This window comes from Colias croceus, chromosome 27 (genome assembly GCF_905220415.1).
Source record: "Colias croceus chromosome 27, ilColCroc2.1".
NCBI classification, from domain to species: Eukaryota; Metazoa; Arthropoda; class Insecta; order Lepidoptera; family Pieridae; genus Colias; species Colias croceus.
In genome coordinates, this window is record NC_059563.1 from 5097459 (window position 1) to 5120208 (window position 22750).

At 34.3% G+C, this 22750-nt stretch overlaps 1 protein-coding gene across 2 annotated transcripts in view; it reads left to right on the forward strand.

Moving 5' to 3' along the window:
• Positions 1–22750, forward strand: part of LOC123703764 (serine/threonine-protein kinase MARK2-like) — a 194426-nt gene that overhangs the window by 24170 nt on the left and 147506 nt on the right. The window contains exon 1 of one of the 2 annotated variants that reach the window (XM_045651909.1): positions 9835–10068. The exons of the other annotated variant lie outside the window; for it this stretch is intronic. The gene's annotated coding sequence lies outside the window, so the exon portion shown is untranslated. Of the gene's footprint in view, positions 1–9834; positions 10069–22750 lie in introns of those variants that run through there. 2 annotated transcript variants of the gene reach the window in all.

Below are 22750 nucleotides of genomic sequence, written 5' to 3' on the forward strand. Positions count from 1 at the left end.
TCGTCGTTCGTCAATTTGAGTATAAATGGTACACATAAGGTTAAATATTTACGCAACCAGTTGCATCTTATTATGATGAGCGACGTTACCTTGACGATTGGCGATTACAAAAAGCGGTAAATTGTGGTGCATCGATTACCGAACGTGCAACCGGCGTAACTGTGGCAACTGCATAGTATAAAGAGAGCAGTAGGCCTACTCTCGACGACAAAGAGCGAAAGGTACCTAAACTTGCGAGGCACACTTGTCACATAATATTTGAAATAATTTTATAAACAACACCAACCGCTCGTAACAATGTTCCTTACGTGACCGGGCCATGAGTAGGAACAGAGCGTCGATGTGCTTATGTTCGAAGATAACTTACTTTTCTCTCTATACTATGTAACTGCGGTAACTGTCAGCGGGCGGCCATCTTGTCCGGTTTCCCGCCAATTGGATGATTGCGCGGGACAACCGGCCGGCTCGTGTCAAGGTGACGCGACGTTTGTATTATTTCGCTTCACCTTTGGGATTTTAACGTTGATTGTTATTAATGTATGGGTATAGATGAGAATGTTAATAATTTTTATTGTTATTGTTTCTAGTATGTACATGTATACAATATGCAAACCGGCCGTTTGACAGTTGTCAATTCATATAACGAGTTAAACTTGAACTTGGTTTGAATTTGTTAATCCGGAACTGAATTTATTAAGTGTCTCGTTAAGCGATTTGTAATTTAATTAATGTATTGTATTAAATCATGTGCGCGCAAATCGATGTTTAATATGTTTATAAGTTCTATTAGCCAATCTATTTTTGATGGAAATTTTATACAATTTCACACATAACTGAAGTGGATCTATTTAATGCGCTTAGTTTTGTCTGCTATTATTATCGTCTAGTGTAAATAGAAATTATAAATTACATACGTCTATCAAGCCTCGTGTTTGCAATTTTACGAAACAGATTAAAAAAACTCACACAGATAATTAAAGTTTTTTGATTTAAACGGAACAATGAAAGTGTGTCCGAACGTAGCGCGCTAGGAAGTGGGTTTTCAATTATTGATCTCGCATGACTGTCCGCCATAATCATTGTACTGATACGTTGGTATTATTGTGTTGCCAACATCCATGCCAACACCACAAAATATAAGGACGTTGAGTGTTTTGCGAGGGTATTGGGAGAAATTGAAACAAGATTTTAAATGCAAATAGCTTCATGTTCAATAGTAGGTACTAGTAGGTTCAATTCTTTAATTCTTCAATTGAAGTAAACCTAAGCTTGCTTGAATTCTTCTATCTTTGTGGCAAATATCATCCTGATCTCCAATCAACCTGTTAGTTTTTTTTGGATGAAAGAGTTATAAACTTTCATGTTTATTATAGAATTATCATGAAACAATGAACCTATAACGGGTGAAACACTGCATCGATACACCTAAATGTTTTATCAGCAATACATTTTTATGTACATTCATTCATATTTATTTCCCCGATCCTTAGAGAGCCGAAGAGCCGATATAACCACGTAGGGCTCAAGTTAAATCGATTATGTTTAACGTCTGAGGGAACCCGGCTACGTTATAACGACGGTAATCGAATGTAGGGCTGCGAAAATGGTATGTAAAATTTTGTTAGGTTGCTTGAGGTATATTTGATAAGAAATACTTTCTATTTAGGAAAAAAAAAATAATTTCAATTTATTAATTTTCGGATTTATTCCGAGTCATTTCTGTTACTACAAGTTGTTTTAAAATAAGCAATACACGTTTCGTTCATTACGTCATAAGGTTTAGTTTTTACTTTTTATTTATTTTTAATCTTTATTGCATACAATGAATACAAATTTTACAAAAAGCAGGACATTTGATGCAAAAGATGATTTATTGCTTACAAGCAATTTCTTCCCAACAACTTTTTGTAGTTAAATAAAAAAAAAAATTATATATCGGTAAGTTTAACCCTTTAACCCGACAACCATAATCGTTAAACACGTATACCTACTCATTTAATCTTTGATCATACAGAAACCCTGATTGAGTAGCGCGTAAACTAATTCCTCTCAACAGTTTCGATTCGACATTCCCTTTGATGTTTAATCGATACTCAAAAGTTCTGGGTAATTGTTTAGGTGGAATTCGTGCTTAGTGATAGTCCTAGTTTAGTTATTGTGTTATTATTATAAACCTAAACAATGAATATTTCATAAATTGAAGATTTTAACGGATTTTAAACGCGATTTTTTCATTATGTATATTAAAATCCCAACGTTTCGCACACTTTGCAGCGAGCGCGGGGAGACTAAGATGTTATATGTCTTATTACTTATACGTAGGTAATTTTTTTTTTCAACTAGGTATGCTCCTTTTGAAATTGACTTGGAATTATTGTTCTCTGTAGCAATTGGTACCTACTTAATTACCGAAAAACTATGACGTAATCATGAAGGTATTATCTTTAACCTTACCGCTTTACTCAAATAAATTATTCAATAATAAATTCGTACTGACCGGTTGTTCTTATTTTGGAAGTCGGCATATAAGCAAGTAAAAATATGTAGTAAGGTATGCGAAACTGAGAGAATCTCAATGAAATTTCATGTGAGTAATGTATAATGTAATTATTCGTTATTACGTAAATCGCATTTTTCCTCCATACACGGTGAACACGTGTGCCTACATGATCGCATTGGCCTTTATGTGGGTTACCATAAATGCGTGATTCTTTAATTCCTGACACTAGATGGCGTTGAATGTCATTTTAAATGTATTTGAGCTTCTACTATTAACTGCTTTTCACTAAAACCAAGAGATTAGCTCTTATTAGTAATAATTATAGTCCTATTTCTATGTGCATTGTAAACAAATTCTGCCGGTGTTGTAGTTGAACAAAGTGTAGTGTAGTACACTGAGATTGGTTGCAAATTTAATACGTGATATGAAATATTATATCGAAAACTTCCCCAAGTTTGCAGAACTTTTGGAATTTTTTTCACGACTATACAGCAAAAAATTATTTAATTGCAGTTCCGGACTGCGGACAAGGTTGCAAAATGAGATTTATAGTCGTCCCAATGTACCATTCACTTGACCGAAGTTTGAAAACTTTTGAAATTATTGTGAATTGATTGTCTTGACTGATTATGCCAACTCATATCTCGGCAACTTTTTTCCTTGTACAGTTTAAACTACTGCCACAAAAAATTCCACCTTTAGTCAATTGTTACTATCACCGCATAAAGGAAATCACACTAGCGCATAAACATCGTCAGATGAGCACTTATCGTTGACAATGTTGACACCCCATGTTCTATTCGTGGATGTGGACCCTCCTTAACCTTGAGGCTCGTTAACGGGTTAACTGGATGGATGAACTTATATAAGCCCGGTAGTGAGATGATATGGTTATGAGGAGATTTGTTTGTGTGGTTTATGATCTCTGTATTGTAGGTAACTGATACAATTCTACTATCACCCAGAATACAGGATAGGGTGTGGATGATATGTCTAACATGTTCAAGGAAAAAATTCTATACAATTTTGCCATTGGAAGGTACAAGGTTTGGCTTTTTCTTTCAAGATACATGTTGGTATGAAGTATGGAGTAGATACTTATTAAATCCTACCAAGATGAAGCGAAGCAAATAGATAATAATGAGCTTCATTCAAAAAGCTTTTGTAGTCGTATTAAATGGGTACTAAAATGATATAAAAATCTAATTACGATGATGAAAAGTAATACCTGCTTTGATCATGAAAATACATTTAATAGGAATCAAAGGCTAACGAATCAAATATATTTTTGACTCAGGAATGAATTGTATGTTATAAAAGGTTATAAAACGATTAAAAAAATGCTTATTAATAAAGCGATGCCACTCAAGTTATAACACAGAAGCTATGGAACATGAAAGGAATGCAACATCGGCGAATAGAATTTTAATTAACGGAATATTTTTCAGGCGTATGCTTTAAACGATGGAGGTAAAGCATTCTGCGCTTTTTTGTATTCGAGCTCTATGAGAATCTGGCGGCGGATATTGACTGGGTAGTGTAGTAAAGGCAAATACAGTAAGAGCAATATAAAAGGGGGTAGTATGACGTGTTCTCGTACGTATGTATATTGTAGACACGACGTGAGACAAAATTAATACTAGGTGTTTATTTTGTGTATATCCCTACGCGATAGGAGAAGTATATTTTATGTCAGCACTATTTTCTTAATCCCCACGCGACGGTCCAAATACCGAATCACTGTTCTATCCCATTTGTAGAACTTTGAAATCCAGAGCTTCATCTAAATACTACAAAACTCGTTTTGTCCGCATGGTTCATATTGCATATTGACTTGTCGATATTTAATTAACCGTAGCTTTACTAGCTAGTAGGTAGTGAATGAATTTGGAAGGCTCCGCTCTGTTGTGCTTGGCACTTGGCCAAATTGCTTTCGGATCATATTTGATACGATGCTAGCGGAATTGTCCTCGAGGTATCGGAATTAATGAGGGCACCAAAATTACGGGAGTATAATGTAGCAGTTGGTGTCAGAAGTGGGATGGTAATGGGCATTTTAGTAGATATTTTGTGTAGTTAGAAGTATCACGGTAAAGCATGGTGTGCCAGATATGGTGGTGAAATGATAGTAGTTCTATGTTTATGTTAATGACCAAAAAACTTGAAATATATGACACTTGCAGGATAATTTTTCCAACTGCAGCAAGATCAGATAAATTATTATTTTAAGTCTTTATAGCATGTCTTTAATAATACTTTTTATCAGGGGTCTATTATCCGTAAAAGGTCAGAATGATTTAAAACAGTACTGTAAAACCGTATAGATCTAAGATGTACGACGTCTAGGTATTTTAATATTCCGCAAAGGAGCACAACATTATTCCACCTGACGTTCGCAACGAAGACAAATATTTTGATACGCGACCAACTTCACGCCGGTCGCGTATTCTTATCACGTTGCAGTTGAATCGTGCCAGACAAATGCAGTTTGGAATTGTTTGCCAGTCTGGAGAAAAGATTGGAATGGCAAGGTTTTGAAGACGTGGAATGGATTTGAGCTTCTTGTTTCGGATAATGTACGGTTGAGTTTACATGTCTAGTTCTTATATTGAAGTTTCGTAAATAAATATGTTCTATTTATAAATTAAATTTTACAAAAATGTTTCGAAACATCGCCTATAGGTTATATATACTTACCTAGTGGATCTTATGCGGTAATTTGTATTTCGGAAGTGTCGAAGTGATTATATTATTATGTGTTAAGGTATTTTGATATACTGTTGGATTCTTCTGTTACATTATTGTAAAGAAAATTAATACAAATAAGTTACAATATAGGGGAAAAAATAATTGTACGATATTGTTAGACGCTGTACAGTGTACAACTAATAAGAGCACTAATCATGATGCCTAAAGCGTACTTAATGTGTTCACGTTACCCGTTTATGTGTGAACTAAACGCAAAGGCATCAGCAGAGGTAGTGAGGCGGTTCTGAAATATCGATGAAAGAGTATGGTAACTTAATCGCTTCGAAGTTAGTGCGATCAATCCGTCGTTATCCAAACCATTTAATTTTTTGTATTGCAAACTTCAGAGTGGTCAAATTATTTCGATGAATGAGTACCTATCGCTGCAAAGTTAGATCGATCCATCTCTATAGCCTATCGTCTCGGCTCGTTGCAAAATTCAGAGTGGTCAATTTGACGTGAACTGTAAACAGCGCGAAGGTCGGAGACAGGATGGCTCCAATTATTCACTGGAGTGGCTTGATGGGGTGCCGATTGGATATCCTAGCGTTGCGTAAAGGATTGATTTGTTTTTGTTGTTTCGTATGTTTATGTATTGATGTAATCAGGTGATTAATGCTGCTAGTTTAGTTCTAAAATAGAACCATTTTAGAACTAAACTAGTACTATGTGAAAACTATTAATAAATAAAAATATCCTACTAATATTATAAATGCGAAAGTTTGTATGGATGAATGGATGTTTGTTACTCTTTCACGTAAAAACTACTGAACCGATTACAATGAAAATTAGCACACATATAGAGGGTAACTTGGATTAACACATAGGATAGTTTTTATCCCGGAAATCCCACGGGAACGGGAACTATTCCGGGCGAAGCCGCGGGCGGAAATCTAGTTAATTAATAAATAAGGTTTTAATAAGAAATTAGTTTGGTAATATACCCATCCAATGGATACCGCCTACGTCTATCTACAGATTGATATAGATTACTCTAAATGTTGAAAATAATTCATCTTTCCAAATTATTTATCCACCACTAAAAGCATTAATATAATTGTAAATTTCTCAACACAGTTAAATGTTACAAGTGACGCGTCGCCCTTTTGTTGTTTGCTCTCGGAGCTTTTTAATTTATGTAACGAAGACAAATGAAGCTCAGCATTACGGCACAGTCGGCTACTGTCCATTAAGATGATTGAGCTGTGTGTTAAGTAATGATTTGTTGTACCTAATATGTATTTATGATTGTTTATTTGGGTCTTAGAAGTGGTGTACTTACCTATACCTAGTGTGCTATGTGAGGTAGGGAAATTAGTTGCTATTTCATGCGCGTAGTGAGTTAGTGATCTCGAAGGACCAAAGTTGACAAAGTATAAAATTTTAAAAATATATTTTTTTTATGACGTAGATATTTCAGTTTTATTGAGGTGGATATGTTGAAGTAGGTAGCTGGTAGATATATAAGCAATTTTTGAATAAATATTATTGTCGTTTTTAATAAAAGTAATATAATTCTATGAAATGATAGCTTTAATTATAATGTAATTGACTATCAAATAATTTTAATTGAATTTATAAAATAGTGGCGTGTAAGAATTTATTAATTTAATAATTCAAGTGATATCAAACAATTGTTTGACTAATATGGCTTAATATAATAGAACATTATTACCTATTAAATAATGCATACATAATAGTTATAAATATGAAATAATGCGAGTGTTATTACAATGAAAATAAATGAATTTAAAAAAGAAAGTAGTGTAGCGCGGACGTGCGAGCAATCGTGACTTCCGATATATGTATTTGCGTGTTTGAAATTAATCGTGCTAAAAACGTAAACGAAATATTTTAATGTTCTAGTACAATTTGTACTAGAATCGAAATTTAAGAGTGTCTTTAGCATAAAACAATTTAACGTTGAAAGTGTTAATAGTCAATACACGACACCGAAATGTTTTTCACTTATTACTGTGCAAGAAATTTCGACTCGAATGAACACCGACACATCATTATGCATAATTAAATTAATAATGTTAAACCTTCTTAGTAGACTGGGACCACGCAATTATCTCTATCCATTTTCGCAGCATTTTTCATTGATTTTCATATTATTTGTTGTAGCGTGATTGATCTTCAAGGGGAACTTTTTCAATTCGTACATTGCAATTGTATTTCTTGGGATTAACGTACAAACACACATTTCAACTTTATAAGTATTAAGTATAGATTCTCAAAGCCTGTGTGAACGTTGAACACGATATAAGTAGATATCCATCGAAGCGAACGCAAGCAAATTGGATGAGCATCACAAAATGTCAGCAATTAACGCGCGCTCGTTTGTGCTGACTCGATTATACGTGTTTGGTGATTCGATTGTGATGAAATTTTATGTTTATTTAAATGTTGAAAAAATGTTGTAATGTTTTTGGATGTAAAGGTACCTATTGTGAAGTTCTATTAGGAAGGGTCTGGAGAATGTATGGAAGAAGGATTGAGGGAAGTCTTTGTCATGATGATTTGTGTAGGGAATATGGTTTTCTATACCTACTTGTTTATTTCTGTTAATTTTTTTTTACAAATAAAGAACATTATACGATGAGCGATTTTTTGTCGAATAAATAGCTATAGGACTCAATCGCCTCAATAGCCTGGGGCGAGCTGCTTTAAAACAAAAAGTATTTAAGAATATAACGCTGGTTGCAGAGCTTGACCGACCATCAGTGCGTACGTCAGTCGCGCTTGTCATATGTATGGAAATTCATAAAACCGTTCATAGCTAGACCGACCATACGCACGCGTATTGTCATGCGCATTAGTGTCATAGTCATACAATTGTTGATGCGTATCGTCAGGACCGACGGTACGCACTGACGGTCGGTCAAGCTCTGCAACCAGCCTAATATATCGAGAAGAATGCTTTTTCATTTGTCTAATGGAATCACGTACATTTTAATACAAGCTTTAAAGTTTTTCATACGTGATAACTACGTTATAAATATATGCAACATTCATACGTATTATAAGAAATTACAGTAGTTAAAGTGTTTGTTGATTATATTATGTATTAAAATAGTAAAAGTGTTTCTTATCAACTTAGGTATGATATATTGGACGTAGGCAACTGAACATGTAAACAAGTAATGTAAACAAACAAACGATTAGCTGATATATCGTCTGATAGCACACGGGTTTGATGCCGCCTGTTTATATCTCTGGTCGATGTAAAAATATACTAGCTGTACCCCGCGGTTTTACACGTATAAGCCCTATTGGTCTTAGCGTATGATGATAATATAATAATTATAGGCAACAGCCTTCCTCGATTAATGGGCTATCTAACAGTGAAATCATTTTTTAAATCGGTCCCGTGGTTTCTGAGATTAGCGCGTACATATAAAAAAATCTACTTTATATTGTTATTTTTTAATATAAATATAAGGACGGGATCGATGTCTGTATATTGAAGGTTAACTAAAGTATTTATAAGTCGATTCGTGTAACTTTGTAGAGACATGATGATGATTGATAATACTTTTATACAAAAAGCGAATACACTATACATAGGTAGGCCGTAGGTACTATGGATATAATTGAAGTTAAAAATAAAAGTTTTATTTCGAACAAATTCTAGTTTGAGTATAAATCGAAATTTTGAACGTATTTTGATTGAGCTTTCATAGTTTTATATTGCAGTTGTACAAAAATATGACGCGAGTTTCATAAAAATGCGCTATAGTAGAGAAAATTCTGTTTGATTTCTGTTACCTTTATAATGCCATATGAGACAGAGGTCTTATTATATTTGTCATGTTTTATCACGAAGTGAAGCAAGTATGATACACTAGTGAGATATTGTATTTTTTATATATTACAAGCTTTGCGCAAGCTTTGTCTAAATTGTATTCTAAAACCTTCCTCGAGAACCACTATATCTATTAGAAAAATCGCATCAAAATTCATAGCGTAGTTTCAAAGATCTATTAAACTTAGGGACAGAAAGACAGCGGGAAGCGACTTTGTTTTATGTTATGCAGTGATTTGCAGTAGCAATATTGCGACCGTAAAGCATACGTGATATAATTACGTGGAGACTAGTAAGATAAATATTTCTATAATATACCTACGAACGGATATAGCTATGTACCTATATGATATTAGAGAATTACACAAAGGACCATGTTGTAAGGAAAATGTAATGTATGCTTCATTTATAAGACATTTTGTATGACAAAATCAACATACTATCGTATTATGAGATTCAATACCTACTCTTGGTTGTATTAAGACAATGAATTCGAATCAGTACGTACATATCTTCAAAATATGTATGATAGCAATAACGTGGGGGCGCCCTCTTTAAGAATATTTAGAGGAACGATTCAAGAAAATGTAAGCTTTTGCATTTTCCTTGTAAAATCTTTTAAACTTTAATAATATCATCGGAGTTTGGTGAACAATATTTGAATGGAAATAGCTCGTAACTTAAGAGCAACGAGATCTAAACACTGGGGCGTGGCATTCAATGTTTGGTACGGAATTCGGGCGTGTGCCGCACGGACCTTCCGCGCGCCAGCAGCGTCAGTCGCGTACTGAGGCGTTGGCGTGTTGCACGCGCGTTCTATACTCGCGATTTCAAATTTCGAACACGTGCTTCTGAAAAAAAGTGTTGTGAGTGCAGACTGTGGAATCAGCTCAAATTGAGTTCGATCTGTTTATTTTTTTTATGACAGTGAAGTGTAGTGTCCTTCCGGCCAGTCTTTCATGAAGACCGACTCGAGAGTTTTAATATACGAGTGTTAAAAAAAATTTGTTTGGTTTGTATTACATATTTTGTATCGTTGCGATCTTGTCGGACCGGTTCGTGCGGTTGTTATTTATTCGTACACGGATTAACGCGTAATGAAATTATTTTCATTTCATTGATTTTAAAATCGAATGTTACTAGCGTGCGATGTGTTTCGTTTCATTGAGTTTCATTTATTGACGAAAAGGTCTACCTTATTTGGTATTTGCTCACTGTATCTTATCAACGACGTAATGTCTGTATTATCTATGGTTTATGTGTACACAAATATTTGTCTATGGCATGTCCTGATAACAGCTATAAATGGTAATATTTTGATCTTGAATCAATATGATTTGTTGTATTTTTTAAGGTTATTTTCCGGGATATGTATGAAAACACGATTAAATGGGAATTTTCATATTTATTTGTCGTAAACTTTTGCTTTAAATAACTGAGCCTATTATATAAAAATGTTGGCATTTAATTTTACATCGAAAATTTTCTTTCATCTCGCTGAATCAACGAATCTTTATATTTATTTTATAGTTGAACTTTTATAAGTTTAATAAAAAATTCGTTTGGCTTGGAAATCGTTGCGAATAAAATTATAAACCCTTTCATAAGCCGCTCAAGGCATTTCCCATTTAGATAACTTTAAATTATTCTCAATTAAGTTGATTAATAACGAGCTATACGAGAAGCACGTGGAAATTAACAAGCAAACGTTTAGTCATTAATTACTTGTGTACTTAGACTTACTTAACTGTACTAATTGGTTATATGCACATACATACATACATGCATACGTATATGCATGTGTGCATGTATGTACCTCGGCCCAGTTGGAAATTGAATTAGTTTGTTTTGCATTGAAAGTAGATCGATTATGATTTAGATAGAGGTAGTGATAATTTTATAATTATAGACTGGATTATCTAGTCTAGATATTGGTTTAATGAGGGAACGTGTTCAGTAGGTAGGATTGATATAGAAAATTGATTATTATTAATATTAAGTAAAAATGATTTTTCTCTACTTGAAAGCTCTATTTTAAAATTGAATAAGACTTAAGTTAGGTACAGTTTCTGTTTTCTATTTATTATTTTATTATATACGAATATTTAGAACGTTTGACTTCGGTATGTACGTACCTACTATTTTTGCCTACAACCAATGAAACTAAAATCGAATGCAAAAACTGAACTATGATTAGGTACTTTTAATAACATCAAAAAAGTCGAAACGTCTTATAATTTATTTTTTAATGTTTGTAGTACCTAATACCTTAATACCTATGCAGTTTGAGAAATCAATATTAGTTTGATACACAACGGAAATCGAATAGTTTGATTTCTAATTTTCCTGCATTAGAGTTCAGACTATTCGATTTCCATTGTTCAGTAGGTACCTAATTGAAGCGCTAAATATTAAAAAGGACAATATTATGCACAAATTTTGCGGAAACGCGGCGCAAATGGGTTTTCCTTCCCGTATTCCTAATAGGCAATAATTTGTAAACTTTGTTGTGTGAAGTTAGAGAATAATAATTAACTTTTGCACGTTGCGCCGTCTGTAGAATCTAAATATCTATCCTATCTATCTGTACGTCTTAAATCTTAATACATTCAAGCATTTTGCGCGAGTCTTTTTAAGAAAAAAAAAACAGTGTTGACAGTGTTTGTTTTAATTGGAATAATAGTATGTGCAATTAATGTGAAATACTATGTTATAATCATTTATTTCATCATCATCATCATCATCATCATCAGCCCATATACGTTCCCACTGCTGGGACACGGGCCTCCTATGAGGGTACAGGCCATAATCCACCACGCTGGCCAAGTGCGGGTTGGCGGATGACACATGTCGTCGAACTTTTTAATTCTTCGACATGTCGGTTTCCTCACGATGTTTTCCTTCACCGTTCGAGCAGTGGTGATGTTACAACATGCGCAGATAAATTGAAAAATCAATTTATTTCCTGCGCGCTCGCCTGGTCTCGAACCACGGACTTATCGATTCGAAGTCCGAGGTCTCACCACTGAGCCACCACTGCTCCTAATTTATTTAAGTTACTGAGCACATTTATTTAAGTACCTAAAAATAAAAATGTGAGTTTAATATAGACTAGCAGGTAGGTACTTATACAACAACGTCGTGGAACAAATAAGATTTGTTTTCGGTAAACGTAATTCTAATTCCTTTTGAAGGTACGTTATATTTAATATATTGCGAGGGAAAACTGTTTATAGCAGAGATTTACTATCAAAGTTTTATACAATGAACAGTTACCTCTATCTCGATTATTCTAGAGCGAATGTTGTGGTTTAAAGTTAAAAAGAAAGAATCGGACAAAACTCGAACAAGTCAATAGAAAAGAATTGTGTAGTAGTGAAACGTTTGTAGTTGGAGGGATTTATTTTGTTTCGCTTGTACAAAGCTAGTACAAAAGCTCACGTGTACTAGTGAGAAATTTATAGAGAAATGTTTATTTTGAGAGAACTGAGGGGCGTTTATAGTTTTACTTGCGAATTATTGGCGCAAAGGCGTGTTAATTTGAATGAATGTCTTGCTGAAATTAGACTTCAGAATTAGGGTTATGTATACATATAAAACATGTTTTAAAGAAAATTTTGGACTTTATCAATGACTAGCTGCGCTTCGCGGTTTCACCCGCACGCGGTTGGCTCCGCTCCTGTTGGACTTAGCGTAATGATATATTTCCCATAGCCTTCCACTATAAATGGGCTATCCAGTGACGGATTAACCCTTAATCAAATTAAGCAATTGCTTAGGGCATCACGTCTGAGGGGCACCAGAAGATGAACAAAAAAAAATCCGTCCTTAGGGCATCACGTCTCACTCTCACGTCACCAAAAACCACACCAAAAAAAGTTTCTAGGACTAATTTGAAAATTCGCGCGTTTTAAGTTGACATAGAGTCCGACCTAGAGTCATAACCCCACTCCCGCTTGCCCACTCGCTGCCCGCCAGTACATTCGACAATTCGAATGCCCCGGAATTGCGATCAGCCAATCACAAACCACTCCTTCCCCGCGGGCCCCAAGCCTGGCGCCTCCGCAAATCAAATGTTTTGTTTTTTTGAGTAATTGTGAAACGATTCAAAAAGTTATAAAGTTGTTAAAAAAACATCGTTAAAAAAACGCGCTAAGTACACTACCTCATAGGTGGCGTGGAAACGTGTGCATATTATGACGATAACAACTTTTATAACTTTTTGAATCGTTATATCTCAGAAACGGTGGCTCGTAAGAAAAAAAGTATTGATACATTTTTTATAGATAATTTTATGATCTACAATTTTTGTCTGAGGTACTTTTATGATAAAACTTACCGTTTTGCTGAAAATAGCGAAAAACTCATTTTTTTGACCTTTGACCTTGAATAATTTTTTTTCCTTACAGGGGAATGATGGGGAACTTTTAGACATTGTTTATAATTATGTTTTGAACAACTTCACAGAAATTCAGCTTGTTGGGACTTTATGTAACTTCACCCTCATTTTTTGGTTTAAATTGACCGGGCTATGCGTATATTTTTATCGCTTATGATTACAAATTGCTCAGCGGAACGTTCTTTTTAAAAATTAAAAATATTAAAAAATGAAAAAAGGACAAAGATGATACCAGAAAGGCTCGATAATTATTTATCGATATTGTACATAGAGTCCGATATGTTAAAAACGTTAGACGTTAATACTATCTTGCGTGAATTCAATGCTCGGAAAAGCCGCAAGGCGCATTTCAATAAATAAATCAATTATGCTTTGGTTTAAATTATTGTCGCACCTACTCCACTTCTAAAGTACGTTACATCTCATCATCTTATTTTACAAAAAAACTAATGTTTTTAGGCGGTAAAGGTTTAAAGACCGATTCTAGTTGACATACGGATAGGGGGGCCCACAGGCATGGATTGCTTAGGGCATCTAGTAGTCTTAATCCGTCACTGGGGCTATCTAATACCGAAATAATTTTTCAAATCAGACCAGTAGTTACTGAGATTAGCGCGTTCAAACAAACAAACTATTCAGCTTTATCTTAATATATATAAATCTCGTGTCACAATGTTTGTCCTCAATGGACTCCTGAACCACTTAACCGATTATAATAAAATTCGCACACCATGTGCAGTTCGCTCCAACTTGAGAGATAGGATAGTTTAAATCTCAAATCGTTTTAGAGAAAGCGGGCGAAGCCGCGGGCGGTAAGCTAGTAATATTATAAAAATAATATATCTATCTATCTATCAATATAGTATATCAATGATTTCTTATTATCAGTTTGTTGTAGTAGTTCTAAAAATGTTCACAATTATCGTATTGGCAATAAATGTAAAATTCATTTAAAAAATAAATTATTTAATAACTGTACACCAGTCCGGAATACCAGGAACACACGAATGTATAAGGATCGCATACATATCATGATCAATATTTATCATGATGATCGGCATCTAATTCTGTATGTGCTATACGGTCGTATGCCGTACATGGAGGACGCATTAGGTATGCTAAGCGGCACCTCCTAATGCCCGTGGCGGCCATTTTGAATTACAATCGACGGTTTTAGTGACTGCGTTGGTGCTAGCGTTTAGTGTGAATATGATTGATATTTTTGATTAATCTATGATGGGGTAATTAATTTGCGAGGCTTTTCGTATTTAGTTTGAATGACGTGGTTACTGCTATGTACATATATTGTACTAGCTTCCGCCCACGACTTTGTACGTGCATCCCCGTTTTCCCCCGTTCCCGCAAGAATTTCGGGAAATCCTTTCTTAGGGGACGCCTACGTTATGACATCTACCTGCATGTCAAATTTCAGCCCGATACGTCCAGTGGTTTGGGCTGTGCGTTGATAGATCACTATATCAGTCACCTTTGAGTTTTATATATATAGATATTTATATAATATGTAGATATGTTATGAAGTTATATATTTGTTTAATGAGGGTAGTTTTCTGTATAATATTTGACAGTGATCCCTCACAATGATGGGCTTCATAGTGCAGATATGTATTTATCTTCGTAATCATATAATTCAGTCCAATGTTTTAATGAACGAGGAGTACGAGCAGCTCAGAGACTTTATGTTCATACCTCAGCTCAGGTATCCTGTGGCTTCCTTTTTTAGCGCACGCAACCACACATATTATATATTTATGTTTTCTATTACCTATTATTTATAATTTTCAATGCTATTTTATATGTGTGTTTTGTGTGTTGGAATAAATGGTTTCTTTCTTTCTTTCTTTATAGACAGACAAAGTCGAGTTTACAGAATATCCTAGAAATAATACCTTCAAATCAAATAAGTTTAAGCGTGCATTGTCAAGGCAAGGTAATTGATAACATGTATAAATTAAATATGCCGACACAAGAGAAACATAATGATTGATGATATACAAACATAAACGTTATGTTTGTTCAATATGTATCATATTCATCATTAATTCTCTAGAATAATATTATAAGTAGTAACATAAATGGTGCGAATAAAGATGATGGTGTATTATGATGCTTTTAGAGTTCATAGCAAAAACTAAATAGAAGTTTTTTTATACAAATATGCGCGCCTATATTCGATCTTTGCTGAGACAATAAGCTAGATTTTCTTTTTGACTTCGTTCGTAATGGAAACTCACATTGAATCTGTTTCATGTGTAAAGAAAATCTGGAGAAAATTACGTAATATAGTTTCAATCAGAAAGTCTGTGAGATAATTGAATCGAGGGGTAGGGAAGAGGTTGTTTTGTAGCTAACTCGAGAGGCGAAATGAAAAGCCTTGTCAGAATACAAAGTGTCAACTTTGTATGGTTATAATTTTGTCGTTTTTGACAGTATGGTTTATAAAACGCTTTCATTAGCTTCATCTGTATGTTTGCATGTAACCGATTCCTATAAACTCGATTTTAACCCACTCTAAATTTCTAAACAGACATATTGAATCCAAACTTTGTACACTTATATAAGGATCGGTGACTATACAATAATTTCACGATTTTAAGGATGTTTTTTTTTTTGCAATATGAATTATTAATAAAGCTTTTATAATTATTAACAACTTCGTGGGATAAAAATTTAAAAGGTAATGACGATTAAACTAGTTAGTTACTATGTGCGGGGGTTATTGACCTTCATTTTTTTGATGATAATAAACATTTGCATAATGTGTGAACAAAAGATTATATTATATTTATTTGTTACGTGAGGTAAATATTACTATAATTAAGAATATGGGAAAATATATGAAAATGTTAGATACGTATTTTTCTTCTTACTGGTAAATATACGTTATTAATATATTATAGGAGAAGAGAAAGAAGAGTTTGTTTGAACGCGCTTATTTCAGAAACTACTGGTCCGATTTAAAAAAAATATTTCAGTGTCAGATAGCCCATTTATCGATGAAGGCTATAATATATCATCACGCTAAGAGCAACAGCACAGCAGCGGAGCTCTGCAGGTAATAACGCGGGGAACAACATGTTCAAAACTTGTAATTCATAAGGCATAATGTACCTGTGTATAAAACTAACGTAAAGTACACTACTCAAAACAAAATAGGGCCCACCTACACTTATCTCAAAGTTTTGCCTACACGTAATTTATAGGGTAGATATTGGGGTACTTGAGTATTCCCTTACGTTGTTGACATGTTAACGAAACTTTATTGCTGTTTTAACTATTCTTTTTAATGTTATTCTCAAGTGGGTAACCAGAAAAAGTTAAATGTTTCAAAATCACGTTATTTCCAAATTCTCAATCACTTGTGTTCAAAGTCTCATTCTGAATGTTACTGTAGCACATCGTTATTTTTCAAAGTTTAATTTGGTTTCGGTATTATTCGTGATTATTATGCCTGGATCTCGCGTTCTTATGGATATGGAAACGGCAGCAAGAGCAGTTGCTTTGCTTCAAGAAGGAAATTCTCAGAGGTCGGTGGCAATACGTCTTGGTGTATCACGTCGAGCTATCCGAAATGCTTGGGATCGTTATCAAGAGACAGGTAGTGTTGCTAGAAGACGTGGAACAGGAAGTGCTCGGGCTACAACAGCCCAGGAGGACCGGTACATCAGACTAACAGCGCGTCGGCAGCGGACGGTAACCGCCCGTGCCTTACAAAATCAATTGCGTCAATCTACTGGCACGCGAGTGAGTGATCAAACCATTCGGAATCGACTTCATGAAGGTAGCCAAAGGTCCAGAACTCGCGCTGTTCGACTGAAAATGACAAGTGCTCATCGTGCAGCACGATTAAGGTTTGCTCGTGATCACTCAGACTGGTCTATGGATAACTGGGGGACAGTACTGTTTACGAACGAAACTAAAGTGAAGTTTTTAAGTGTCGATCGTCGAGTGCATGTATGGAGAAGGGAAGTTGAACGTTTTTCTGAACCTTGTGTCCACGGAACAGACCGATTTGGAGGTCCAAGCGTCATGGTGTGGTGCGGCATAAGCCTACATGGCAAAACGGAGCTCGTAGTTCTTGATGGAGGTACCGTGACTGCTACTACCTATGTCGAACGGGTCATCCGGCCTCACGTGATCCCATTTTCACAAAGAATTGGCGAAGAATTCATCTTAATGCAAAATAATGCCCGCCCACATACAGCCCGTATCACTCAAAGAGCACTCTCTGATGCCAATATAAGAGTTCTGCCGTGGCCAGCCATGAGCCCTGACCTCAATCCAATAGAGCATCTGTGGGATCAGTTAAAAAGGAGCGTCAAAGCAAATTTCAGCAACGTAAACAGCCAACAAGATCTCATAAATGCTCTTAAAGTCTGTTGGGAGCAAAAACCTGAAGAAAATGTAACCCATTTGATTGAAAGTGTCCCAGATAGGCTCAGAGAGTGCATACGGTGCAGAGGGGGTCCCTCACGCTACTAATTACAAAATAAACCAGATTTTTTTTGTTAATAAAGGTTTTATTGAAACTTTTGTCATGTGTCTTATTTGTGCAATTTTTCTCTAATACTGTTAATTTTGCATAATTTCCATAAAATCACTTATTTTTGCTTAAGTTTACGTTAAAACAATTGTCCTACACCTTGTTCGTTTATACCCATTCATAAAATAAGAAAAAAGTGAAGAGTTTGTACAACACAGCAAAAAATCAGGGTGGGCCCTATTTTGTTTTGAGTAGTTTATTTATAAGCTACGATATATATTATACAGTAGAGTTAAAACACATAAACAAACAAGCCAATACACTACGATGTCTCATATTCTAATACGTTATTCAATACGGTCCTATAAACGTGCGATCGCGTATTAATTATCGAATTACGTAGTTAATAATTTAATATTGTTGTAATTAATGGTTGGCGCTATACGCACCTATATATACATTATACAGGCTAGGTAATTGAATGCTAAACGTAGGTGTTCGGTGATGTTAGGTGTTTTACACACTACGCTTGCTGGGAATATTAATGGGCAGGTAATATCATGTGGAATGTGTAAAGGCCTTATGAAGGTCGTTGAGGCTTTGTATGAGAATTTGAACTTTGTGGGCGGATTGTGAATGTAGATGAGTTAAAAAGAAGATTGTCAGATGCAGGTGCAGAGTGTTAGTGGTAGCTATCTACCACTACTGGTAACTACCATCGTGTATTTGGTGAAATGATATTTTCAAAACTTATATGTCAGGCTTAATGTATAGGATTGAACATTCGCTTTTAAGTAATAGATATGGTTTAAAGATTTTGATGTGTAAATATAATATGTATGCTGTTGCTTCGCTTCGCTGTCTTTAATTTAATCAGACTAATGAATTTTGGATGAAATCGAAAGAAAATACACACCTAATACCTATATCATTTTCACAAATATCATCAATAATTTGCCCTACAGTTTTGGTATTTTTGGTTCCTAATAATACGTTGATTACTAATAATACGTTCGTCTGTAATCAACCTAACGCAAATAATAATAGGTACATTGAGGTCGTTAGATTTAATTGCGTCCTACGAGCGCTTACGTCACAGCATTGAGATTCAGCACCCATACATATTTTGTACTTGTCATTTGTAATATTATACACTGTGTTTACATGCAGCTTTGGTTTTGTTTTTATTTTGTTCTGCAGTCTGCTGTGCTGTGCAGATCGCGTTGGCTTCTTGTTTGAATTATTCAACGTTATAAGTTATAATGTTGTTATGAATTAAACCGGTTCATATGGGAATATAGTGTCAGTGTGTATTCTTAAGTTTTATTCTTATGTTTTATTCTTATTGTGAGATCATGATATTTATTGTTTATTATGTAGATTTTGCGAATTAATGTTTGTCTATGTCTATTTTATTCAGGCTTTTAATTAAATCAACAATTCGTTTACTAAGCAAGTTATTAATATTAAGGTATGTAAGATATTTAATTGATACCCACACTGACTCTATTGAATTGTCTAAACAATTGTAATAGAGCTTCTATAATCCTAAACCGTTCCAATCATTTATTGAAACCTTGATACTAGTTAACGTTGCATGTTTTTAAAGTTTATTCGGCACAATAACACTGCGCTTTTTCGATTAAAGCGAGCACGAAATTTTAAAAGGTCGCTTTTATATCTCAAGGCCTATGGCGTGACTGATAGCATGCGGTTTTCAACGGGTGCCCTGGAGCGGTTAGTTCGCGAAATGGGTCGGTACTAGGTGCTGAGCCAAGTGGGTAGGTTTTGTATGATGTAGGAGTTTAATGTATGTGTGTTGGTTGGTAGTAGGTATGCTTGGAAGACATTGGAAAAAGGAAATGGAAATATACATGTCCATGTATACCAAGTACCAACAGTGAGACACCCTGTATAGTATTTTAAGTAAGATATGTACCTGCCTACCTACATATAGATACAAGTTGTTAGTTTTGCTCATCATTTGGATCCTGTATTATTCGTTATTAGTTGGTTGTTCTGAAGGAAGCTTTACTAAGCGTAAACTTCAGTTTAGGTAACATAATAGGTACACATTAATAAAGATATTTTACTTTGTACACAGTAAGTACAAGAAAGATTAGTAGGACGATGTTATGATAGTTATAAGTTTTTTTTACTTGATGTAAAATGAGGTTTTATCCCTTTGTTGTTTGTTTACTTCGTAAATTAATGTATGTTTTTTTATTTGTTGAATAACATGATCGCTCTTAGCGATTCTTAAAATAACGTAGTAATAAATTATATTTACTTTTTATGCAGACAAAAAACAGTGTGTTAGTGTTTAACTTCCTTGGTATATTAAAAAACAATGGTCTTGTTCATTCACTCAGTCAGGCAAAACTATTGAATTGACCTTGTTTTAAATAAAAGGGATATATAGTTTAAATGTTAGGTATATAGCTCAAATGCGGTTCTGTCTGAGTATTAGAAAAATGGGAAAAAATTATTACCTATACGGTGAAGGTGTTTTTCTTAAGTTATTTTAATAACAGTAAAAACAAAGTTGTGATTATAATCAAATTCACATTTACGAGTGCTTTTATTTTATTAAATCTCACTGTTTTTTTTTCCGGAATTTGAATTTAGTAGAGTTAAAATAGAAATACATTCAGTACATTATTTTCAAAATTGAACACACGAGCGATGTCGCGTGTCACAGCCACTATAGAAATGCAGCCATAAAGACACATGACCCACATTCGCCGTGCCCAGCAGCAGATGAATATTAAACTGGTTCTATTAACTCAATTATGCCATTCATTCTGTCGCCGCGTCGCGTCGTGTCGATAGTTGCTGCTGCATTGTGTACGGAAGTTTCCGCGTTCACGACTAGCCGCGTGTGTTGTAGGTGTGTGGGGAATGTGTATTTTTATAGGTTTGCTAGTTAATTAAATGGTTGTTTATATGAGAAACATTTTTTAGAGCAACGTAATACGCCTTCAAAGGTACAGCTGTATACCATACCAATGCCATTTGGCGTTGAATTTGTAGTTTCTATTACGTTGCAAGATGAGATTGCGCGGAAAATAAAAATTGATATTACGATCAGACAACAATTTGGATAAAAGCTTAGTTTGTAAAGTTTTGTTTAGAAATATAAAAAAATAAAATAAACATAATAGTGGGATCTGTTGAGTCTTGCAACTAAAGTGAACAACGGTTATGACAATTAATTAACCAATGAATTCTGAATGTCATTCAATTAAGTTTTGATTGAATAACATAGCGTAGTGTTATAATTTTGTTGATTATTCAACAATACTAATACGATTAATTACCAGATTTAATTGGTGGTCTGTCTGTTAATGGAATATAGTGTGTTGTGGGAAATTGTAATTAAGTGTATGGTTTCGTAGCTTGGTTATTATCATTTTCGAGCTTTATATTGCATATTTGTTTACACGGAGAGTTTGAATTCAATGTAAATAATGTCGTGTTCTTTGAATTCCAAAATTTTGTATAGAGATTTTATTTCCATTTTATTGTTTATATTTGATTTAATACAATGGTTAAAACTTACACTTGTTTATTATACTTATTTATATTTAATTTACATTTATACATTCCAAAACTAATTAATAATTTAAAGCTTAGAATACGTTCAGAACGTTAGTCGTTCTCAACGGTTAATTAACATTCATTTCAATTCTCCCTGCAGACACATAAAACAATACAGACGGTTTGTATTACACTAGAATCGACACATTAGCCGTAACACGAGCTAGCACGTGTCGGTATCTCGTTATGTTCTTGTTTTACGCTGACACACAGAAGTTATTAGAGCTAGCGCGCAAGAGCAACTTTTGTCTCGGCAACTATTTTGTCTCTCCCATCAACTCTATGGGCTAGTAAGAAAGTGCGCGCACGTAGCGACACAACTCCCCATAGATAACAACAATGCCTGGACTGTAAATAGCCTCGTCTAAGTTGAACTAATAACGCAGTATTTCTACAAAATAAATATACCATAACGACCTTTAGCGTCCCAGCTAAAAATATCGTCTGTAAGCATTCACTAATCGCCTCGTAAAAAAATCTGCTAAAAGCGTTTTTCCTACTTTTAAGTTTTGTGAGTCATAGCGAATACGTGATGAATGTATTTAAAGATGCTTTGGTTTTATAATAATTGTTTATTTGTATGCATATTTAATACCTATGTTGTTATATTTTTTCATTAAAATGTTCGCCTATGTAATAATAAAATAAAATAAAAATAAAAATCATTTATTGATCAATTTGTGGGTTAGGTACAAACTACAAACATGTAACATTTGGACCCCAAACTAGGACAGCCTGTATTTTGGGGTCCAAAATGTACATAAGTATGTCAATCTAATGGCTTGAAGCAAATTATTATATTTAGTAAACCTTACAATGGCTCTAATCGTAGAAAATCGTATAAGGTACTTCAGTAAAGAAGGGTATAAAACTCGAGATGTTTTCGTTTTCTTCTAGAATGGTCAGGAGCTTTAAATATCAAAGGAAAAAGTTCTGAAGAAGTTTTATGATTTAGTCGTCGAGTGCTCTAAAAGGTCTAGACTCTTTATTTCTTTATTACCACTTGAGTTCATCTTAACTACTTCTTACCTCTAATAAAATACCGATTAGAAATGATAAAGGATATCTCTGTATTCTATTCATTATAAAGATTAAATCAAAATAATGTTTTCGGCTTTCAGGAAAATTTATGGCAAATGGTTTCTGATGGAATTTTCTAAAATAGAAGTACAAATTATAAGTCGAGCTGTAAAC